This window comes from Natator depressus, chromosome 11 (genome assembly GCF_965152275.1).
Source record: "Natator depressus isolate rNatDep1 chromosome 11, rNatDep2.hap1, whole genome shotgun sequence".
Lineage (NCBI taxonomy): Eukaryota > Metazoa > Chordata > Testudines > Cheloniidae > Natator > Natator depressus.
This window is the reverse complement of record NC_134244.1, coordinates 52,473,600-52,492,229: the sequence shown is the minus strand read 5'-3', so window position 1 is coordinate 52,492,229 and position 18,630 is coordinate 52,473,600. Positions and strand designations below refer to the sequence as shown.

The window sequence follows — 18,630 nt, the reverse complement described above, 5'->3', positions numbered from 1 at the left end:
CTTGAAGTACCCTGCAACCCCTCTTCTGTCCACCTTCGGGGTTTCAAAGCTCTCAAGGTGCACCAGAAATGGGCTGCCTCCTGCACATCTTACAAAAACACAGAAGCCCAATTTAAAGTAGTCCCCTACACATTTTGGAAGGTAAATGAAAGATGAGTAACAGCTGTACTATGTAAGTTATGGACTCTATGTGCAAAACACAATTTATCATCATTTGAAGAACGCTTTACAAGAATAATGAAAGAACAATGCAAAATGTATGGACAGTATGCATTTTTCAGAGGCTCGTAACTTGCTCTAATCAAAACTAGTTTTCTTCTCAGTGCAAGTAATTTCCATGTCAAACTTCAACTTTTAACCCATTTTAATCACAGAGCTGTTCAAAATTGCATATGTTTTTCTGAGTGAAAAATATACTTTCCATTCATAGCAGAACTATTGTATTCCAAGTTTTAGAAAGTTCTAAGTAAATGAAAAGAGGAGATTAGACTGAAAACTGCTATGCAACCTTGACTATAATCAGTGATGGCTACTTAAACTACAATTCTTTTAGAGCCACAGAGAAAATTACTCTGCAGACCATTAAAGATTCACAGCAGCCCTTTAACTGAAAAACACATCTCTATAGCCTGAAAAAAATTATATGGCACTGATTAAGTAATTTGCAGGCTTACATGTGCTTGTGGTTTGTCATATACATGAGAGGCCAATTAAAATATATATTACTGACCACAGGTCTGCAATTATGAGTAATATTACCTTCCCAGTTGCTAAGGAACTGAATCATCCTTTTAAGTAGTTTAAATTTTATAGGGACTGAACATATTTGGGAGTTTAGAAAAACTAGACTTCAGAGAGAAGTGTATTGGTTATTTTACTGAAAATGTATGTCACTCATTGACTTTAATGAGGATCAAAACTTAACATCTTTGAGGTGATTCAGGTTATCGTAATTTTTTATTTAGAATTTTAAAGTACATTGGATAAATAACTCCTACTCCATTTAACTTGTGACGGCAGACTCCCCAAGAGAGTTGTATGTTCTCAGGGATTGCCCCTGGGTGCTTTATTGATACCTTTTTGTGATATAAACATGTTGAGAAAAATCACAAGATGTTTTGTATTTAACCACAAAAGGCAAAGGCCATGAGAGTTATATGTACTAAACAAAGGTTTTTTTCCCCTCCTGCTCTTAACTGACTGAATATTAATTGAGTGCTTAAGGGTAAACAATGCTATTTACATTTGTCCTATGCTTCTCTCTGATATCTGTTATATTGATTAATATTAAAATGGATACTCCTTATAATAAGATTACTTTTTTGGTCTAGATAAAGCACTTTCATTTTATTCTCCTGTATGTGTAATTTTTCAAATTACTTGTAATATTTATTATATGTACACAATATCTAGTTACCACCAGTTACTATATTAGGTTGTTGGTCCGTTTCCTAATTCAGTGGTTTGTATCTTTACTTTAAAAGAGATCTCTGCTGGTTACTCTGGCTTGGGAGGCTTTGAGGAGGATGCTCGCTACTGAAATATCAGCCTGACAGCCCTTTTTCAGCACCTATTAAAAGGTAGTCTTAAAATATCAAAGATGTTTTAGGCTCTGCTTACACTCTGGGTAAATTCCATTTAAGTTTTGAATTATACCAATAGATTTAAAAGATTGTAGGTCATGGTGTAACCTTTTTTTTTGCAACAGCTTATTCTGAACCCTGAATACAGTTTTTCTATTTTAAGTTACCCCAAAAAGCATACGTGAGTGCATTGGTTACTTTCCCTCTCCCCCTTCCCATTTTCTGTATAGCTGGGAACAGCTCCCTAGTAATGGGCTCAATCCTGCTCCATGGACCATGGCAAAATTCCCACTGACTTCTTTAGGAGCAGAAGCCATTCCACAGAGAATATTTACTTTTAAACTTTCTTTAGCCATACTTTAACTGTAGAATTTTGTAAACATTCTAATCTCCAGTAAATAAACTTGACATCAATTTAAAAAAAAAAAAAGTGTGTGCATTTTTAATCCTACATTGTTAGAAGCAACACCTCAGACTGGAAAAACATTAAAAGAATATTTCTCTTTTTTTAATGATAGCAGTTTGTTTTCTTTGTGCACTTAAATGCATTTTTAAAAAATAGAACCACTTCACTGTAGTCTCAGTCAATTTGTTTATGTGGGTCTCTCCACTTAGAAAGAGTCAAAAATAAATCCTTTTAGAGAATAGCAAAATGAGATTGTAAAACTACATTAGGGACATGTTAAACCTAAAACTAACTTTAAAATAGGTGTTTTTTTTTAAACACAGACTAGATATTTGGTTGACAGTGCCATTTGAACTACGCAAATTTTTTAGGCCAGACAGGTATTTAGTATAGAACATTAAACACCTGGAAGACAGTCAGTTAAGAAAATACAAATACTAGTTTTTACTACTATTGGTTGTATAGCTGAATTTCAGTACAGAGGGGATGCCCTTTTAACTAGTTACCTTAATCTTTCAAACTGCTCTTAAATTTAGTGCTAATTTTTTATTCATGCCTGATTCAAAGGTTATGTTTGCATAACTGTTGAAGAACAGAGCCACATACACCAAGCTAGGAAACTTTTGTTTATTTTAGGTGTCATAACTTTGGCCTGCTAGCAGGCCAGAGTTCATGTTCAAAGATCCACCAACAGCAGATCCCGGCACATTATTATATATTAATGGCCAGTCTTCACCACACACAGTCAACACATTTTTTCCAAGTGAGGCCTCCCTCCTTTGGGAGACATATTACATTCAACATGAAGCTATATGCTTCACTTACACTCCTACAATAATAAAAATTAATACTTTTACTTCCTTTTACAAACACACAGAGAGCAAATCATTCCTTTATCCATTCAGTGCTAACCGCACACCTCCGTGCAACACGGGACAGCTGGAATTATAAGTTTCTATTTGCCATAGAACAACAGTGACAGGTTACTCAAGGTAGGTCCTTATATGATAAAAGTCAGTGGCAATCTTGCTGTCAAATCCATGAATGCTGTTTTGAAACATTTACTCTTCTGTCAAGCACTAAGTAGATGACAACAGTCAAAGACATCTGAGGAATGTGAATGAAGATGACAAAAAAAAAAAAAAAAAAAAAAGACAGGCCACAGCTGTAATAAACATCCAAACACTGAAGCCATCTGGGGATGGGAGGGAAGGATGCCACACGCATAAACCTCACGCTGCTTAATACCTTCAGTGTACCAATAGATCAAGCTTTTCTCCCCATTGGACACCAAGCTAACCAAATTACTGATCCTTCAGAAAATCCATATCCCATGGAAAGATATTGGTCCCTCTCTAAGCACAATCCAATCCCCTCTCACCACCAGTCCTTGAATGGTGAGCTCTGATCTCAATCCGTCCCAGCTATATGAAGGATTGGACGCAACACGTCCCTCATCTCCATTTAACCATACACTTGTGCAAGAACTAATTGTCCAAAGTAAAGCTAGGAACTTACACAGACACAAGTACCTTCTGACAGTAGCTTTTCAATTGTTCATTTCCACATTTGGTATGTATAACATAAGATGACAGACAACCACCAATATCCTGACACAGCTCCCCCCCAAAGATCATTAACAGACCTCACATTCATGCAATCCAATCTATCAATCCCGAAACACACCCACTCCCTGGCAACCCAGCCCATCAGCTCTAGTGGGTACCTGCAGTGCCATCCATCTTCGAGAGGGCAGGTGGGACAGATGAACTGTGGAGTAGGATGCAAGAGGCTAATTCACTGCTTCAAAACAGTTCAAACGGCTTCACTGGCTGCAAGGAGAGCCAAATGGGGAAATCTGCCACTAAAAGGAGCACGCTGATTGGTCCTTCGCTCCCTCCTCCCAACCCTCAAGAACCCAGAACTCTTTTCAGCTCTTTCCCATGGACAACATCGGTTATAAGAGACAAGAAGGGTTACAGGGGTGGGGAAGGAAGTGGTTCCCTCTCCATGGCCTGAGCAAGTCAGGTGCTGTGCATAAAACCAGGATATTACTGTCAAAGAAAGACCGCAAACATCTATGACAAAAAAATTCTATTATTCTATTAATATATTTTGACACCTGGACAAAATTAGTCCCTTTGTGAAAAAGCCAATGGTTGAACAGGCATTGGTTATGAGCACATCACCCTAGCAGATAGGTGACTTCAGAAACATTACAGTTCAGACATTAGTTTTAAAAGCTATTACAAATCTGTTTCCCTGCCATAGTTTTCCATGACTGTTTGTGCTGCACAGTGATTTCTGTACCATGGAGGTTGGCAGTCTTGTGACTACACTACCAGTTATGTCAGTATAACTTATGTCATGCAGGAGTCTGAATAAGCCACCCCTGAGCGGCAGAAGTTACACCAACCGAAGCAGTGGTGTGAACAGTGCTGTTGGCGGGAGAGCTGCGCCACTGTAAGCTCTCGAGTGTACCCGCAGCCTTGGTAACAGAAAAGCAGAGTGTGAAGAAGACTTTATTCTTGTTTGTTTTTTTAAGGGTGCTGTGAGATAGGGAAGAGATTTTGCAAACAGATTAGCTCTGAATTTTGAGCTAATAAAGTGAAGTGTCCCTTTAAGAAAAAGAGAAAGATTAAGTAAATTGTAGGTTTGTTTGTTTTTAACACAATACAGAAAGTTGTCTTTCAAGAACATTTACAATTTAGACTTTGGGTTTTGCTTCTCAATTGTCCATTTTCACCAGTACATCAGAAATAATTATGCAATAAATCAAGTTTTCCATCAACCTAACTGCTTTATCAACAGATGGCCTCAGACAATGGAGAGAGCTCTAAAACTGGCAATTCAAACCCACAAAGATCACTGGAGTCAAAAGGCACATGTGGCTAAGTGTCACGTTAAATTTAAACTCCTTTGTTTATCTTCCTGGGCTTTAATAGTAGTTTTAAAATGTACACTTCACAATTTTAGTGTGAGATACCTTCCTAAAATAGCCACAGAAGACACAGCCCTCACGGATGCGGGGGGGAGCAGAGAGAGTCAATCTCACAGCACACAAACTCACAACTATACAGAGACACTGAGCTTTTCCAAATTTTGTTTCAGCATAAACAAAAGTCAGTTGATGGCTTTCATAATGAATACATCTGCAGGCATCCCCTTATCTTAGAATTGTGTTACAAGTTACCAGGAACTCTCGAAATGCATGTGCACTAAATTCTTGTGCTCTCAGAGATTTGGGCTCATCTCAGAGATCTCATATCATCAGATTTAAAACAATTAAGGCATTTTGCACCTTTTTGGTTGCCAAGGTAACCTTCAGAGTCCTTGTCATCACTACACGTAACAGTTTGTAACCAGGCAGAGACAAGGGTAGTTCTCGATCTGCTCTGTGTCCGCAGAGCACAGGGTCAACGCCACAGCAGCTAGTCACATTTTGCCCCTACTAGATAGAGGGCTTCCCAGTGAGTAAACACCTCTGATTGGCTGCCTTTCCACTCCACTGCCTCCTGTGGCAAGGTAGGTAATCAGAGCTGTTCCACATGCTGAGGGCACTTCTTCCTCACTCAGCACATGGAACAGGCAGAGCTCTCTCTCCCCCACCCCTCCCTTGAAGAGCTGGGAGTGTTCCTGAAATGCTCTGCCTCACAGCTGGCTCTGCAGTTCCTACTCTGGCTCCCATCACCACCATGCCAGGCTGCCACTCTCCCCCACTGAGCACTGGGACTGGAAAATAAAGACATTCCTCCAACTGCCCCGCAACATCGCGCACACACCAGGCAGGAACGACAGACTCCCAGCTGTCCCCTCCAGCCTCACCCAGCACCCGGAAAAGAAGCAGAAGTCAATGTAAGACAGAGCAATAGGGTGGGGAGCACCAGCAGCATCTGAAAACAGCATTACTATCTATATTATCAAAAAGAAAAGGAGTACTTGTGGCACCTTAGAGACTAACCAATTTATTTGAGCATAAGCTTTTGTGAGCTACAGCTCACTTCATCGGATGAAGTGAGCTGTAGCTCACAAAAGCTTATGCTCTGAGCAGTAGCTCACGAAAGCTTATGCTCAAATAAATTGGTTAGTCTCTAAGGTGCCACAAGTACTCCTTTTCTTTTTGCGAATACAGACTAACACGGCTGTTACTCTGAAACCTATTAAGTTTAGCTATCAAACAACTTTCTATTCAACTGGTCTTTTAAAAACATCAGTTACCTCTTGTATCTTCTTTCCTTCCCTGCCTTCCATCTACTTTTCTCTTTCTTGCATTGTTTACAATGTCTATTTCCTCTTTTCATTCTCTCTCTCTCCATCCTCTTAGATAAGAGGATAATTATCCTCCAAAAAATCTCACCCCCAAATACCATACTTCTCTGTTGTAACTTCTCAATTACCCCCGTTCACCCACTCATCCCCTCACACATCAGTTGCTGAGGGTCTGGTAAAATTTTGTGGACTCTCTGACTAAACCTACTAGCCAGGTCATAATCTAAAGAGACCCTTCTCTCTATCCCTACCCCCTTCTTCCCTCTCTCCATTGTCTAGAGGCAACCTCCCCACACAGTTCCATTGCTGGAAAAGAGTTGCTGGGATTCCTAGCAGGATGCTAGGCTCAGGTGCATCAGTAGGCATCTGGTAAACATGAATCCACTGCCCAATCTCTCAAGCAGCTAGAAGGAGCATTCCTCTCCTATTTTTGCTCCCCTCCCTAAACCAAAAGACTTCTGGTAGCTTCCTTGGAGAGTGGGAGATCTTCACTACATTCCTAAGCCTGGTAGCTGTAGTAATGGGAGAAGAGGGTGTCTCAAGCAGCCTCTTCATCCCCTAACCTCAGTGTTTATTGCTTTGCAAAGCTACAGAAGAGGGAAATTGACCAGATTACTGTCAATTTCACAGCAGGACAAGATTTACCTAACAGCAGCAATACTAACTTTCTCTAATTGTGGCATCCAGCCAACCCCTTATTCAATGATCTACTAGAGGCCATATTAGGCTCTAACTCTAGGAAGTGGTTTCAACACAGGTGAATTAAAGTACTGAATCAATTCCTTCTACTTTGCTCATAAGTTTTTCAGAAGCCTTTGTGCAAAAAGTATCACACACAGGTGTCTACAGTTGGTTTTTAAGTTTCAGGTTAATAATTTGCAGGATCATCTAAATGACAGATCATCTCAATACAGTATCAGCATAATATATCCTCTCCATTTCCTGTGTTCACTGGAAACCTTAGGGCTGCTGCTTTTTAAAAATATAAACAGTAACCTGTACTTATGTTCACATGCTAGGGGAGGGGAAAACATTTTAAGGACTCCAACCAAGAAAGAAAAAATTGGCCAGGTTTTGGGTCTATGAACCTTAATCTGTTACTATTTATTTGATACAAGTTTTTCCTTCTTATAGTCATTACTTCAGTTTAATCTTTCCTGTTAATAATTCTTAGTGCCACTGTAGAAGGTGCAAGTGGTAGAGAGGATGAGTAAAGGGATAGAAATAAGGAGAGGGGAAGGAGGACAACAGAGAGTTTCCAAAGCAGATCTGTGGGCTGGGGTAGGGAAGCTTGTATTGTTCCAGACCATGCTGTAGATGGATTAACACAGTCCAGTGCAGTTAATCTGGCACCTTTCACAAGCAATTAAAAACAGCAGCTTTCTGCTGATGGTAGTAAAAAAATAAGCACCTCTTGGTTTTCCATTGTTTGAATATTGAGAAATTTTCACTGAATTGTTTCAATACTACTGTACCCACTATCGCACCCTTCTGCTGAGCTTCTCTAATTGTCACCTTCCCGTTCTGTCTCCCACCACACACACCCTTGTCCCTTTATTACACCCGCTCTTTCCCTATATCTGGTCCTCTTGCCCAACGGCATAGGAATGCTACTTATGTCCACTCCAGCAACATTCCCTCTTCCGGGGAGAGGGCAAGGCAGAGATTATGAAGATGTTTAGGACTGAAATGAGCAGTACACCTACACCAAAGCAGTTAGAGGCAGCATAGTATAAATAAAGGAGCACTCTGCTCCCACCCCCCACCTCCAAATCTCAAAAAGCCTTTGACATGCTAAACATTTCTTGCCTTCACTGTTGGCAAATTCTGGATATATGGGCTCCCTATCTTCATCCTTCAGTTTGTTTACTGAATTTTCTGTCTGCTTACCTAGATTTAAACCCCATACGTTGATTGCTTTCAATCCAAAGTGTGGAATTGTTAATTTCCTTCCAAGTTTTTCATTAGGACAGAGAGGATCCCATCCTTTCCTCTTGTCCACACTATTCCCAAGTGAGTCTTTCCTGCTATTCTGTCTAGACCAGGCTTATATTTTAGGTTTTTTGCTTTAGAATTACCTCTGTCAGAAGTTGCCAAGTGTATCCATCCTTTGACAAAAACAAGAAGGAGTCCGGTGGCACCTTAAAGACTAATAGATTTATTTGAGCACAAGCTTTCGTGGGTAAAAACCCCACTTCTTCAGATGCATGGAGTGAAAATTACAGATGCAGACATAAATATACTGGCACATGAAGAGAAGGGAATTATCTCACAAGTGGAGAACCAGTGTTGACAGGGCCAATTCGATCAGGATGGATGTAGTCCACTCCCAATAATAGACTTGGAGGTGTCAATTCCAGGAGAGGCAAAGCTGCTTTTGTAATGAGCCAGCCACTCCCAGTCCCTATTCAAGCCCAAATTAATAGTGTTAAATTTGCAAATGAATTTTAGTTCTGCTGTTTCTCTTTGAAGTCTGTTTCTAAAGTTTTTTTGTTCAAGTATAGCTACTTTCAAATCTGTTATCGAATGTCAAGGAAGATTTAAGTGTTCTCCTACTGGCTTTTGTATATTACCATTCCTGATGTCCGATTTGTGTCTGTTTATTCTTTTATACAGGGACTGTCCGGTTGGGCCAATGTACATGGCAGAGGCACATTGCTGGCATATGATGGCATATATAACATTAGTGGACATGCAGGTGAATGAGCCTCTAATGGTGTGGCTGATGGGGCTGGGTCCTCTGATGGTGTCGCTAGAGTAGATATGGGGACAGAGTAGGCAACGAGGTTTGCTACAGGGATTGGTTCCTGGGTTAGTGTTTCTGTGGTGTTGTGTGCAGTTGCTGGTGAGTATTTGCTTCAGGTTGGGGGGCTGTCTGTAAGTGAGGACTGGCCTGCCTTCCAAGGTCTGGAAGAGTGATGGATCGTTTTCCAGGATAGGTCGTAGATCGTCGATAACGTGCTGGAGAAGTTTTAGCTTGGAGCTGTACATCATAGCCGGTGGTGTTCTCTTATTTTCCTTGTTGGACCTGTCCTGTAGTAGGTGATTTCTGGGTACCCATCTCACTCTGTCAATCTGTTTCCTCAATTCCACAGGTGGGTATTGTAGTTTTAAGAATGCTTGATAAAGATCTTGTAGGTGTTGGTCTCTGTCTGAGGGATTGGAGCAAATTCGGTTGTATCTCAGGGCTTGCCTGTAGACAATGGATCGTGTGATGTGTCCTTGATGGAAGCCGGAAGCATGCAGGTAAGTATAGCGGTCAGTAGATTTCCGGTATAGGGTGGTGTTTATGTGACCACCACTTATTTGCACTGTAGTGTCCAGGAAGTGGATCTCTTGTGTGGACTGGTCCAGGCTGAGGTTGATGGTGGAGTGGAAACTGTTGAAATCCAGGTGGAATTCTTCAAGGGCCTCCTTCCTGTGGGTCCATATGATGAAGATGTCATCAGTGTAGCGCAAGTAGAGGAGGGGCGCTAGGGGACAAAAGCTGAGGAAGCATTGTTGTAAGTCATCCATAAAAATGTTGGCATACTGTGGGGCTATGCGGGTACCCATAGCAGTGCCACTGACCTGAAGGTATAAGTTGTCCCCAAATCTGAAATGGTTGTGGGTGAGGACAAAGTAACAAAGCTCAGCCACCAGGTGTGCCATGGCCTCAACAGGGATACTGTTCTTGACAGCTTGTAGTTCATCCTCATGTGGAATATTGGTATAAAGAACTTCTACATCCATGGTGGCCAGGATGATGTTTTCAGGAAGATCACCAATACATTGTAGTTTCCTCAGAAAGTCAGTGGTGTCTCGAAGATAGCTAGGAGTGCTGGTAGCATAGGGTCTGAGGAGAGAATCCAAATAGCCAGATAATCCTGCTGTAAGAGTGCCGATGCCTGAGATGATGGGGCGTCCAGGGTTTCCAGGTTTATGGATCTTGGGTAGCAGATAGAATACCCCTGGTCGGGGCTCTGAGGGTGTGCCCGTGTAGATTTGTTCCCGTGCTATAGCAGGGAGTTTCTTGAGCACATGGTGTAGTTTCTTTTGGTACTCCTCAGTGGGGTCAGAGGATAGTGGCCTGTAGAATGTGGTGCTGGAGAGTTGCCTCCTGTTCATTATGACTACAGCACCTCCTTTGTCAGCCCCTTTGATTATAATGTCACAGTTGTTTCTGAAGCTGTAGATGGCATTGCATTCCGTACCGCTGAGGTTATGGGGGAAGTGATGCTGCTTGTTCACAATTTCAGCCTGTGCACGTCTGCGGAAGCACTCTATGTAGAAGTCCAATCTGTCATTTCGACCGTCAGGAGGAGTCCACGCAGAATTCTTCTTCTTGTAGTGTTGGTAAGAGGGTTCCTGTGGGTCAGTGTTGAAAATATTCCGTAAATTGGAGACGACGAAAGAAGGCTGCCAGATCACAGCAGAACTGTATCATGTTCGTGGGAGTGGTGGGAGAGAAACAGACTAACACGGCTACCCCATGATACTTGACATCCTTTGACAGACTGTTAGAAACGAAACAGTGCTTTTCATCACCACTACAAAGTTACTAGCATGATCAGAACATACCATGAAATAACCACAAGTTTAGTCACCAACACAGATCGTAAACTTTCCCTGATGAGAAGGGAAGACACAGATTACCAGTTTCTGCAGGATTTATGCGTTCATCAAACAGAAAATTACGTTTCTTGTCCTCGTGGGAGAAAAAATTAGATCTGAGGCACATCTGGATGGTTAACTGGTATAATAATTGTCTTCTTGAGTCTGCAGACAATTCAATACAATAACTGAGTTGAACTAGTCAGCTTTACAGCTGCTCTTCAAAGCTTGGGGACAACCATGAAAGCGGCAAGAATCATGTAAATTTTACTCTGCTTCTTGGGAAACTAAGTAGAAGCAAAATCTGGACCTATTCAAGGAAGAGCTCTGCTTTCAAAGGCTGGGCTGGCCTTTTAAAAGGAGCTGGGCTCAGCCCCATCTGTTATGTAGTTATCTGCCTGCTAGTGATGGTTGTGGGTTAGCGGTTGGCTCAGGTGATCAAGCATCATGTGCTAACAGCCTGCATATGGTGTTTCCTCTAAGGGTATGTCTACCCTGCAACACCTGCAGCTGGCCCATGCCAGCGGACTCCAGCTCAGGGGCTCCAGCTAAGAGTGTTTAATTGCAGTGTAGAATTCCAGGCTCTGTCCACAGCCTGAACTCTGGGACCCTCCCACCTCATAGGGTCCTAGAGCCCAGAACTCTACACTGCAATTAAACAGCCACTTAGACTGAGCCCAAGTCAGCAGACATCGGCCCGCCACGGGTTTTTAATCACAGTTCAGATATACATACCTTAAGAGGCAGCCTGCTGAGTTGGTTAGAGGACAGGCAGACCTACAGGGGATCCAAAGTCAGAGAGGACTGGAAAAGGGGCTCCACACTAGCCGAAGCTCCCTGCAGTGAGGGCAGGAACAAAAGCACGAAGGCGCGGGGGACCCTTAAATGGGAATTAGGAGGCCTGTAGTAGTAACCCAGATGAGGTAGTGCAGACAGGTATTGATGGAAGTTGACACACTTGTTTAAGGTTCAAGCTAGGAATTCCAGTGGGAGGGGGGTGTTAAGTTCTCCTTCTATTGCCCTGCAGTCACAGGGCACAATGGTGAGCGCAGCAAGGGTGCCCCTAATCAAAAAGGGAAGGATTACTAGACAGCTGTTTAGATGAACTGCATTCTTTTAATAAATAAGATTGCAGAAATGGTGTTGGACTTGCACAAGTATCTCACACAATTGTGAGAATCCTAAGAATGGGGGAACGGAGGCAGGAGCCTATGGCAGCTGAGAGAAGACCCGGTTACACCCACCACAAGAAAACCTGGAGGATCCACAGGAATAGAAGAGCATAGCTTCCCTCACCCCCATCCCCGCAAAAAAAAATACACACACATCTGCCTACAAACAATAAGGCGTTTGGGAGATGGGTTTAATATTGAACATACATACACCCTGTGGTGGGGAAAGAAAACAAAAGTTCCAATCCAGCATCCAGAAGCCGGATCTAGGGTGCTTCACATTTATCGAATACCGAAACCTGAAGCAAAAGATGGGAGCTCCAAGCAGAATTCAGAGACAGCCCCCTGGCAGGAATCCCAATGCTCTCCATAACACCTGTGGATTTGAACTGTGGTGATTACCTATATAGCTTGTTCCAATTAGCATCAGTACAAAAGAAAAATCTGTACTTCTGACCATCTGATTCTGGAAACTTAAGCACAAATTAATAGGGCTGTCGATTAATCGCAGTGAACTCACACAATTAACTTAAAAAAATTAATCGCGATTAATCGCAATTTTAATGGCACTGTTAAACAACAGAATACCAATTGAAATGTATTAAACATTTTTGGATGTTCTTCTACATTTTCCAATATATTGATTTAAACACCACAGAATGCAAAGTGTACAGCGCTCACTTTATATTATTTTATTACAAATATTTGCACTGTAAAAACAAAATAAATAGTATTTTTCAATTCACCTCATACAAGTACTATAATGCAATCTCTTTATGATGAAAGTGCAACTTAAAAATGTAGATTTTTTTGTTACATAACTGCACTTAAAAACAAAACAATGCAAAACTTTAGAGCCTACAAGTCCACTCAGTCCTACTTCTTGTTCAGCCAATCGCTAAGACAAACAAGTTTGTTTACATTTACGGGAGATAATGTGGCCACCTTCTTATTTACAATGTCACCTGAAAGTGAGAACAGGTGTTCGCATGGGACTTTTGTCGCCAGCATTGCAAGACATTTACATGCCAGATATGCTAAACATTTGTTTGCCCCTTCATGCTTACCATGCATGCCATCATTCCAGAAGACATGCTTCCATGCTGACGACACTCGTTATAAAAATGATGTGTTAATTAATTTTTGACAACTTCCTGGGGGAGAATAGTAGGTCTTCTGCTCTGTTTTACCCACATTCTGCCATATATTTCACGTTATAGCAGTCTCAGATGATGATCCGGCACACGTTCGCTTTAAGAACACTTTCACATCAGATTTGACAAAACACAAAGAAGGTACCAATGAGAGATTTCTAAAAAAAGCTACTGCACTTGACCCAAGGTTTAAGAATCTGAAGTGCTGTCCAAAATCTGAGAGGGACAAGGTATGGCGCATGCTTTCAGAGGTCTTAAAAGAGCAACACTCCGATGTGGAAACTACAGAACCCGAACCACCAAAAAAGAAAATCAACCTTCTGCTGGTGGCATCTGACTCAAATGATGAAAGTGAACTTGCGTCTGTCTGCACTGCTTTGGATCATTATCGAGCAGAACCCATCATCAGCATGGATGCATGTCCTCTGGAATGGTGGTTGAAGTATGAAGGGACATATGAATCTTTAGCACATCTCGTACATAAATATCTTGCGACGCCAGCTACAACAGTGCCATGTGAAGACCAGTTTTCACTTTCAGGTGACATTGCAAACAAGAAGCAGGCAGCATTATCTCCTGCAAAAACATAGGACTGAGTGGACTTGTAGGCGCTAAAGTTTTACATTGTTTTATTTTTGAATGCAGTTATTTTTTGTACATAATTCTACATTTGTAAGTTCAACTTTCACAATAAAGAGATTGCACTCCAGTACTTGTAGGAGGTGAATTGAAAAATACTATTTCTTTTGGTTTTTTACAGCACAAATATTTGTAATCAAAAATAAATATAAAGTGAGCACTGTACTCTGTGTTCTGTGTTGTAATTGAAATCAATATATTTGAAAATGTAGAAAACATCCAAATATATTTAATTAAATAGTATTCTATTTTTTAATCGCTTGACAGCCCTACAAATTAACCATTGTTGCCCTTTACTGCTGCTTTGTGATAAAGTGTCTTGAAGTTTTTAAGAAAATGTTTTCTGTCTGAGCTTTACATTAGAAATATCAGGTCTTCATTTCTAAGGATGTAAGCAGAGCTGTTACTCCCTTTCTCCTCCCCTTCCCCCTCCCTGTTTGCGGAGGGGGAGCTGCAGATCAGGTTACAGCTTTCTGGGCTGGGACATCACTATTGTGGTCCTCCTAAAATAGTGCTGGGGGACAGTGGCAAAGAGGGGAGAAGACTCATGTAGCTGATATTTTAAAAGGTAAAAAGGTGGAGGGAATGAAATAGTGAGTCTCCATATTCATAAAGAAGCAGTAAAGCTTTTGCTTTTCCTGTCATCTTTTAGAAGTCAGAACATTCCCCAACTCTTGAAACATAAGTCACTAAAATGTTGTTTTTCATTTCAATTTGGTCTTTGTTAACTTAAAAAAAAGGATTAATGAAATATAAGGTAAGATTTATAGGACAATTTCACATTTGAGCTGCCACAAATATGATCAGTGCTCTACTGCCAGACTGTTTAATGTTCCCCAGTGTGTAAGCATTTGTCCCGTTTCTGACCACATGTAGTGTGAAATCAAGAGGTAGATGTGCTATACCAACCAGCTCATTCTACGGTTACAAAAAACTATCCTGCAGACTGTTCCACTTTACCTTTCTTCCACTTTCCTCACTGATTCCCAAGCTACTCCACTTCTGCTATTACTGCTGTTGGGGAAAGATGAGATCAGAAACCAGCATGGAGAACTTCTGTTCCCACAGAGCTGAGAAATTTGATGATCTCAGAGGATTGTGTGAAAGAAGACCCCTGACATCTTCTGTACATTGCCAGCAGCCCTTTATGAGTATGCAGTGGGAAAAGTTAATGGCTTTGCTGAGGTTTCCAGTGTCTCTCCCCCACTTCCTCTTCTCATTTGCCTGCCTCTCTTCTCCCATCCTCCTACAGAAGCACAAGGCCCAGAGATGTACACTTGCTCTCCTAAATTTAATGTAAAGCAAAATCATTTTAACAGGGCTAATGTAATTCTCTAGCTAAACTCAACCACCTTAAATCCATGTTCTGTCATCTCTTCTCTGGTCCCTATTTCCTCCTCATAGATGTGATTTGAAGTGGGGCTCTTACATCAGAAAACGTTACAGGCTTTAAACCAGTGAGTCCCTGTGCTTCCTCTTGAAGATATTTTAAGAGTTCCTTCATCTTCTGCTTAATCCTGTGAAAAAACCATAATCCTGTTCATAGTATCCATATAGAGAAGAAGCTATTAAAATATCCAATACACACCAACAATTAACATGTAGTTACCAGCAACATCTTCTATTCTAAGTATGGGGGGCGGAAATGTGGTTCTCTAAGATACCGTGGTATGGTAACTGTTGGAAAATTCTGACTTGAATTTTGACCACCGTATATTGCTATGGGAATAACTGTGATGGTACAAAACAGTAAGTTTTACTACAGAATCAAGCCAGAAACATTATGCTTCATAGAATACTATTATAAAGTCACATATTTATAATCAGAAGGAAGACTGGAGACAGTTGGAAATAAAATAAAATAAACAGAGGAATTTTATTATGTTTTAATACACTTCAAAGTGGCCCACTTTTGAAGTCCAATTTAACAAACGTGTCAGATTATTTTTACCTCCTAGCAAAACTTGGAGAAAAACTTGCCTTTGATACAGGACTTGACAAAGTGATGATTCACCCAGGGAAGGATGGGCAGCCTGTTGCCACCCTTAATTCACAATTAACAATAGGATAGCAGGATATGGTAAAATCATGACTCAACACTAAAACTGAAAAGTCAGCCACTTTATTGGACCTATGATGTTTGCCAGTAGTAATTTCTAACCTAGCCTTATTTCAAACAATCATTTCTTTCCAATACACAGGCTAACAGCTCTTGAAGTATATTTTATTTATTCCATAAGCTTTTTGGGCCAATGACCATGCCTTATCAACACAGTGGTGTACCAAGCATGCTGTCAGCGAAGAGTAGGTGCATATATGTGTACACAACTAATATACCAATGATTATTTTAAGTGTAAGGAGTAAGTGCAAGGAACCCCTAAATGCTGTATCTGTGCCTTTACAGCAGTGTTTGCCTGATTATAAGAAGACCCTGCTAAGAGTAGCCATTGTTTCTGAGGGGGTAGTCCTATTCACTTAGGAAGGAGCACTATGCCCTCCTTAAAAGCCACAAGCATAACAGATGTACAATAGTGCATCCTGGTATATCACAACTTAATATGCACCGGCAATTTTTATCATGACCAACCTGCCCTTCAAGATTCATGTCATACCTAAATTACAGTCTGTACATTTGGGACATTTCCACAACCGTGCAGGTCTGGAAAGCCCTTCCCAAATAATAGTGTGCTCTCCTAAAGATTATCTGCTCTTGGAATTTTAAATTCCATTCTAAGATAATGACAATCTCTTCCTGCAATTCTCCCTCATACATGTATCTGTATAAAAATTAGTCTAAGCCATCCATTTGAATTAAATGAAGCTTTCCACACGAGGTAGCTGCTTTAAAAAAACAAAAAGCAGATGTAACGATCTCTCCAGAAAAGCAGTACACACTGATTTTAGATTTGGTTTTATGGACCATCTTTATGCTTATGGACACCAAAGCTCATGGTTAAATTAGGCTTCCTAGAGGTCTATAACCATCCACTACTTGCTAACGAAAGCCATAACACATCTATATCATTTCAGACAAAATACTTTTATTTGAAGGAGTCATCTCTGGAAGGGATTTCCAATGAAACGTTACATATTGTGATTCATGCATTTAGCAATCTAGTGTTCTTTCAGTGGTTTTTCCCAGACATTCCTTAGAGTGGGTTTTTCGCTCTAGTGTCACAGTTGAAGTTAACCCTATGGACACAGTTTTGTAACAGCTGCCTCTATCCGTCTAGCCCAAGTCGCCACAAATATATTTGCCTCTTCCCTTCCTTTTAAGAATACAGAGCCTGCAAAGCAGTCTGCTATGTGAGTACCAGGTGGGTTTGATCTCAGCAGCCACAGCCGGACCGAGTGGCACATTAACAACATGGCAACGATTAGGTAACTTGTTGCAACAGTAAATATTCCGCCACATTCTTCAGAAAGGAGCAAAGACCCAAGGGCGCTGAAAACACACAGCCCTTTTAACAGACGACTCGTTACAACTCACAACCCCACCTCCCCCGCGCACACATCCACACCATGCACCCCAGGGTCTGGAGAACTCTGATGCACGTCTCCTCTGGTTCTCAATCTGGTTTCAATCCCAGCTGAATCCATCCGATCTCCGCGGGGAAACAAGAGCCGGGACACACACAATCCCTCTCACCAAGGCTAAACAAAGAGGGCAGGCGGGAGATGGGGGGGGGGCAGCTCCACGCAGAGGGAGCTCCAGCTCCCAGACACACACAACACACCGCTTCACCTGGAAGAGTCCCGCCTGCCCAGCTCCCCTCCCCTCCGGGAGCTTTGTCCTCCCAAGCTCGGCAAAAGTGTCTGTGCGGGGAGCCCTGTGCTCATGGGCATGGAAAGCCAGGTCGGGGCAACGGAGGGATCCCCCAACCACTGCCGGCATTGCTGGCTCCGTAACCTCTGACCCCATCGCCCAAACCCTAAAACCATCTTTTCCCCCTTGTTCCCTTCTCGGCCCCGTCCCCAGCCCCGGCCGCGTTTCCCGCGCAGCAGCCCCAGGGCAGCGGGGCCGGGGTCGCTCCCAGCCGGCCGGCCGGCGGGGCACGACGCGAGGGGGACGCACTGTACCTCTCCCCTCAGCGGCGTCTTCAGTCCCTCCCGCAGCCCGGCGCGCGGCAGCCGCTCTCCGCCTCTGCCCCTGCGAGTGAACGGGGCGCCGGCCACGCCCCTCCCCCTCTCCACCCCGGCGCAGGGCGGAGGCAGCCGGCGGCCGAGATTGGGAAGGGGCTGGGGCGCTCCCAGCACCTCCGGCCGCCGCCCCGCCCGGCCGCGGCTCGCAGCGCCCCCCGGCGGCCTGACTGCGACGCTCACCCGCGCTCCAGCCCCACACGCTGGGCGGCCGGGAGGCCGGCCGGCCGCCCGCGGGGGAGCTGCGCCTCGCTGTGAGGCGGGATGAGGGACGGAGCTGACGCGTCTCCCTGCCGCCGAAACCCCGCTCCCCTCCGTCCCAGGGGCGAGGCGGGGGGCCAAGGTTTCCAACGGGGGCGCCCCCAGTTCGGCACCTGCCGTCCAGCCGGGGGGATGCTCAGTAGCTGGGAAATAAGTTACTCTAGGGAGCCCCGCCCCTGCCCGCCCGCCGGACTCTGCCAGTCCTGGCCCCGCCGGAGGGGCTGAGGGACACTGGTCACATGTCCAAAATAGAAATAAGGACAAGTCGCGATGAGGTTTGCCCCGGTGCCCCCCTCATCGGGACTAACTGTAGAAAGAAGCAAACATTGGAAAAGTGTAAAAAGGGGGAATTTCCCTCTTGCCTTCCGCTCCGGCTCCAAAGTGATAAGACCTGCTCTAGACAAGGGCGCCC

General features: G+C 43.0%; 1 protein-coding gene across 4 annotated transcripts in view; it reads right to left on the bottom strand.

The window, feature by feature from the left end:
• MYO1B (myosin IB) overlaps positions 1 to 18,067 on the bottom strand; it is a 181,028-nt gene extending 162,961 nt beyond the window's left edge. For 2 of the 4 annotated variants that reach the window (XM_074967790.1, XM_074967788.1), the window contains exon 1: positions 17,898 to 18,067. The gene's annotated coding sequence lies outside the window, so the exon portion shown is untranslated. The remainder of the gene's footprint in view (positions 1 to 17,897) is intronic. The other 2 variants (XM_074967791.1, XM_074967789.1) reach the window with 1 other exon arrangement.
• Between the last annotated feature and the right edge of the window lie 563 nt (positions 18,068 to 18,630).